We start from the raw sequence: 6,000 nt of genomic DNA, 5'->3' as shown, positions 1-6,000 counted from the left end.
ATTGAATGCCAAGCTTTTAAGTGGCTCACTTTTTAAGACTCCAAATACTTTGTAGAGCATGCATGATAAGTATAACTCTAATCCCAAGTCTATTAAATTTAGAAAACTAACCATTCCCCATTTAACAGAAGTTATTCCTGGCCAAATTTTATTGCCAAAAGCTATTAGGAAAGACTGAGTTATTTCAGTGAAGGAGAGAGGAAAATAGGGACAGCTCCTGCTCTCAAGGTTTGGTCTCTAGGATGGCAGTGAGTTTATACCAAATGTCTGAAATACATCATGCCTGCAAATCTAAATGCAAGAAGTATAGTTCCCACATTAGAAGGTGAATTTTAGGGGTGCCAGTGTCGCTCAGTCAGTTAAACATCTGAGTCATGATTTTGGCTCAGGTTGTGGTCTCACAGTTTGTGAGATTGAGCCCGGTGTCTGGCTCTACAATGACAATGTGGAGCCTGCTTGGGATCCTCTCTCTCTCTCTCTCTCTCTCTCTTTCTGTCTGCCCCTTTCCCATTTGTGCACAGGCAGGTGTACTCTCTCCCCCTTCTCTCTTTCTTAAAATAAGTAATAAACTTTAAAAAAAGATGAATTTGGCATCATATCACTATCATACCTGTGGGAAATACTCTCATGCTTCCTGGTCATGCACGATGAGAGATGTCAGGCACAGTGTCTGGATTAATCTGCTGCTATAACAAACTATAATATGATGTCAGTGGTTAAAAAAATTAACATGTTAGCTTCTGGTCACTTTAGGTCACCTGTGTGACCCAAAAGATCTGTCCCACATCTCTTTTTATTCCAGGATTCAGGCTGAAGAATCTTTGTTTATTTGGAGCATGCTGTTCTCATAGCAGAGAGAAAAGAGAGAGAGGGCAAAAAAATATTCAGTGGCTATTAAAGCTGTTCTGTGGACATGGTGAATGCCATATTTGTTCATATAAAATTGGTCAGAGCAAGGGATGTGGTCAAACTCAACATTAGTGTGACAGATATGTATACTCCTCCACTGGAGGTACCCCATGCCTTATGACAGCAATGACACTCAGAATTTGCTTACAGGAAATGGGAGTAAATATGTGAGAACAATACAAGTTATTAGGAGTTACTATTTCCTTCTTGCTAAGTTTAGATTTTTATAAAGTGGGTCATCCAATTGCCTCGTTCATTAAATATATCTCTTTTTTAAAGGTTTATTTATTTATTTTGAGAGAGCACAAGCACACATGAGTGGGGGAGGGACTAAGAGAAAGAATCCCAGGCAGGATCCACGCTGTTAGCACCAACCCTACCTGGGGTTCAATCTCACTAACCATGAGATTATAACCAGAGCTGCAATGAAGAGTCCAACGCTTAACCAACTGAGCCACTCAGGCACCCCTATACTAAATATATCTTAATTTCTGTCTCCTCTCTGAGTGCCATACGTCAGGCTCCCTGGTATTCAATAAAAACTGAGAATAGTCTAGTGTAATCGCATGAAAAATCTCCTGTGAGAAAGTATTTTCATACATTTTCAATCTCTCTTGTCTAGATTTGCTTAGGTATCAAATAAACTAGTCCCCTAGGAATTTTTGTTATAAATTCTTTGACTCATGTAGTATTGGAAGGGGTATTTTTAATATTCTAAATGTGCCTTTTTGATATTAACTTGTAATTTAATATCATTGTAGTCACAAAATGTATAATTCAGATTGTGGATTTTGAAATTGGTTGAGAGTGGTTTTATAGCTTGGTGTGTGGTGGCTTGTGTAAAGAAATTATGTGTGCTTGAGAGAAATGTGCACCTCTAATGTGTGGGTACAGAGCTTTATATGTATCCATTAAATAAAGATTATTAGTTATGCTTTATAAACTTACTACATCTTTATTAACTTTTTTCCTTCATGGCTCATCAATCATTGAGAAAGGCATATTGAAATATTTCACTGTAATAGTCAATTTGTCATATTCATTCTATAACTCTAATTGCCTTATATGTATGTTAAAGCTATTTATTAAGGGCTTTCAATTTTGTAATTGTTACATCTTTCTGTTCAATTGGATTAGATGGCACATAGCTTCCTAGCTAGAAAATTCCTTTTCTGGTCTCTTTTGCAACAAGCTGTATCCATATACCTAACTAATGAGGTGTTCTAAATTCTAATTAATGTAGTGGGAGCAAAGTGAAATAACCTCTCGTTATGTGCATTAGAAGGAAGGTAATTGCTCTCTCTCTCCTTTTCCTCTTTCTGTTGGCTGAGACATGTTGTTGACCCAGATTTATGCATTAAAAAAAGCAAACTAAAAAGAGAGCAATACTCAAAGTGGTGGTGGACCATCAAGGTTGAAGGACTATGAGTCTCTTAATGATCTTCTGGTCCATTGCTGCTACTTTCCCACAACTGGCTGACCTCTTGCTTCTGGATTGTCGTATGATAGAACAGGTGTGTTTGGAGTCTAATTTGTTACTGCGGCTCAGGCTGTACCCCAACCAAGTTCATTGGCTGAAATCGACTTGGTCTGAAAGTAAAAGAATCACTCAGGTTTCTTTTTTAGTATTTTGTTGGTATATCCTTTTCCAGCCTCTTCTATCAAACTTTGCATTTTATCATATTTTGGGTATGTCTCTTATAAAGACCATGTAGTTAGATATTTCCCCCCTTCAAATCTGAGAATCTTTGGCAAGTTTAGTCCATTTAATTTTATTGTGATTGTTGGTAATTTTGGACTTGTCTTCATCATTTTACTTTTTTTTCTATTTTGTCATGTTTTTGTGCTTTTTTTTCTTATCACTTGCCTTTTCTAAAACCTTTATTTTTTCTCACTTACTTTTTTCAGTGATACTGTGATATAGTTTTTAAAGTAATACTTAGGGGCGCCTGGGTGGCTCAGTCAGTTGAGTGTCCAACTTCAGCTCAGGTCATGATCTCACAGCTTGTGAGTTCGAGCCCTGCATCAGGCTCTGTACTGACAGTTTGACGTTTATATATTTTTGAGACAGAGAGAGACAGAGCATGAACAGGGAAGAGGCAGAGAGAGAGGGAGACACAGAATCTGAAATGGGCTATGCTGACAGTTTGGAGCCTGGAGCCTGCTTTGGATACTGTGTCCTCTGCCCCTAACCCACTTGCATTCTGTCTCTGTCTCTCTCAAAAATAAATAAACATTAAAAAAATTTTTAAATAATACTTAAAAAAATCAAATTATATCTTGATCCAGTTTTGAGTTTGTTAGAAATTAAACAACATATCCTTGGACAACCAATGGGTCAAAGAAGAAGTCAAAAGACAAAATGATATCTAGAAACAAATGAAAATGAAAAGATAGCATACCAATACCATGGAATGCAACAAAAGTAGTTCTACAAGGGAAATTTATAGTGAAAAATTTAAAAAAAAAGTTAGATCTCAAGGAAATAATCTAACTTCACACCTTGAGGAATTAGAGAAAGAAGAACAAACTAATCCTAAAGTTAGTGGAAGGAAGGAAGTACTGAAGATCAGAGCAGAAATAAATGAGGTAGAAAATAGAAAAAAAAACAGTCAATGAAATTGAGAGTTGGTTATTGGAAAATATAAACAAAATTGACAAACCCTTAGCTAGACTAAGAAAGAAGACTCAAATAGATAAAATCAGAAATAAAAAATAAGACATTACAACTGATAACACAGAAATACAAAGAATCATAAGAGACTAGTATAAAAAAATTATATGTCAACAAATTGGATAAACTAGAAGAAATGGATAAATTCCTAGAAACATACAACCTACCAAGACTGAATCATGAAGAAAAGAATCTTAACAGATTAATAATGAGTATAAGGAGATTCAATAAATAATCACAAACCTTCCAATAAGGAAATATCCAGGACCAGATGGCTTCACCCATGAACTAAACATTTAAAGAAGAGTTAATACCAATCCTTCTCAAATTCTTCCAAAAAATTGAAGAGGAGGCAACATTTCCAAACTCATTTTATAAGACCAGTATTACCATAATTTATTTTCTGAAATTTTTCTTTCACTTTTATTCTTTCAGCAGACTATGTTTTCCAAAAACAGCCATCACAATATATACCATCTCACATGCCCTTGTGCAACTTGAATTTGCCATTTCATCATCAAGAAATGAGTCTCTCTCTCTACCCTTGAGATCCGGGTGGGCACTGTGACTCTTTTGACCAGTACAGTCAAATAGAAATGGTAGAAATGACACTGGTGCAATTCTGAGCAAGGTCCTTACATGGCCTGGAAGACTTCCGCTTGTTGCTTCTAAGAATTAAGATTGTTAATAATTTTTTTAGTGTAAATGTGTCCCAGGAAATACTTAAGATATTTTACACTAAGAAAATTTGTTTGTTTATCTGAAATTCAGATTGAAGTGGGTGTCCTGAATTTTTAAAAAAATTCTTTTAATGTTTATTTATTTTTGAAGGAGAGAGAGACAGACAGTGAGCAGAAGCGAGGCAGAGAGAGGGGGAGACACAGAATCTGAAGCAGGCTCCAGGCTCTGAGCTGTCAGCACAGAGCCTAACGTGGTACTCTAACTCACAAGCTGTGAGATCATGACCTAAGTGGAAATCAGATGCTTAACCAACTGAGCCACCAGCACCCCATGTCCTGAATTTGTATTTGCTGAACACAACAATCCTACTTGAGAGCCAACAAACATACCAGAAGTGTGATTAACCTGAAACAACCATTCTTGAGAAGCTCAAGCTGAGTGACCAAGCCTTGTAGTGTGAGTCACCATGTGGAGAGAGAGACAAGCCAAGGAGCATCAAGGCACCAGCCATATGATTAAAGAAGACATCTTGGAAATAGCTCCTCCAGCTCTAGTGATTCCCACTGATTCCAAGTGGATCAGGTATGAGCCGACCAGCTTGGACTTTCCCAAAGTCCTGGCACACAAAAGTTGTGAACAAAATAATAATAATAATTTTAAGCCAAACATTTTTGGGATGGTTTGTTATACAACAATTCAGAATTAAAATCGATCACTGTTTGAAAACAGAAAACAAGCCCAAATACCATGTCTTTGTCAATTTACATTTGCTGTTACTATTCTGATTAATTATTCTGGTTTTGGTTAGCAATCATATCTGATTGCTTTTAAGATATTCTCCTGGAAGGAAAGGGAAATTCTATTTTGTTCTGCTGGAACCAGGTCCCAAATTTAATGCAAGTGACTTAATTTTAGCTCCGTATCTCACCAGAGACCTCAAAGTTTAGTATTCTGATCTGAACAATTACATGGGCAGCCCTACCTTTCACCTTCACTGACCATTAATCACTCCTATTTAAGTTTCAGCTCATGGGCTATTGTTTTTTCTTATTCTGGACATAAAATTGTTGTTTTGGACATTTCTCTTGGTTACTTTAAATTTAACAATGGCTTAAAAAGTATCTTTTATCTAAAAGTGTCTTTTTTTTTTTTTAGTAGAGAATCTCTTAGATATCTATCTGCCTTATTTCACAATTTCCATCTGTTATTTCTTCAGAAATTTTAAAATGGTTCCTAGGAGAGACAAGGTCAATTTATGAGGTCCTAAAGAAGCTATACTAAATTCTTTGGAAGACCTCCAATCTGTGGTTGTGAAGAAACCCCAAGTTCATAAGGAGCATTAAGAACATTGACTGAGATCCAGCATGATAAGAAGTTGGAGAAGAATTTTATTTCTTTAGGCTGTACTTAAAGAACAAGATGGTCCAACTGAAGCTTTAGCTCATTTGAATCTTGATGTTTTTAATTTATATCAGGATTTAGTCTTTGCATTTTAATTTCTTCATTGGAATATAAAAAATGACAAGAAATTTATTTTAGATTTGTAAACTTTTACTATTATTATTGGACTATCCTAATTTAACATTTGAACCTATGTGCAAAATCTTTGCTTATATTGGATAGTGTGGGTGGATATAATTTGAGATGGAAAATAGAAGTGAGAGTATGCCGTGACTTTAGGTACAGAATGGACTTGGAGTTAATTCCTAGTGGAACAGGAAATGATCAGTCCTCCA

The sequence above is a fragment of the Panthera onca genome, chromosome B4 (genome assembly GCF_046562875.1).
Source record: "Panthera onca isolate mPanOnc1 chromosome B4, mPanOnc1 haplotype 2, whole genome shotgun sequence".
Classification (NCBI taxonomy): domain Eukaryota; kingdom Metazoa; phylum Chordata; class Mammalia; order Carnivora; family Felidae; genus Panthera; species Panthera onca.
This window is presented reverse-complemented; position numbering follows the sequence as displayed.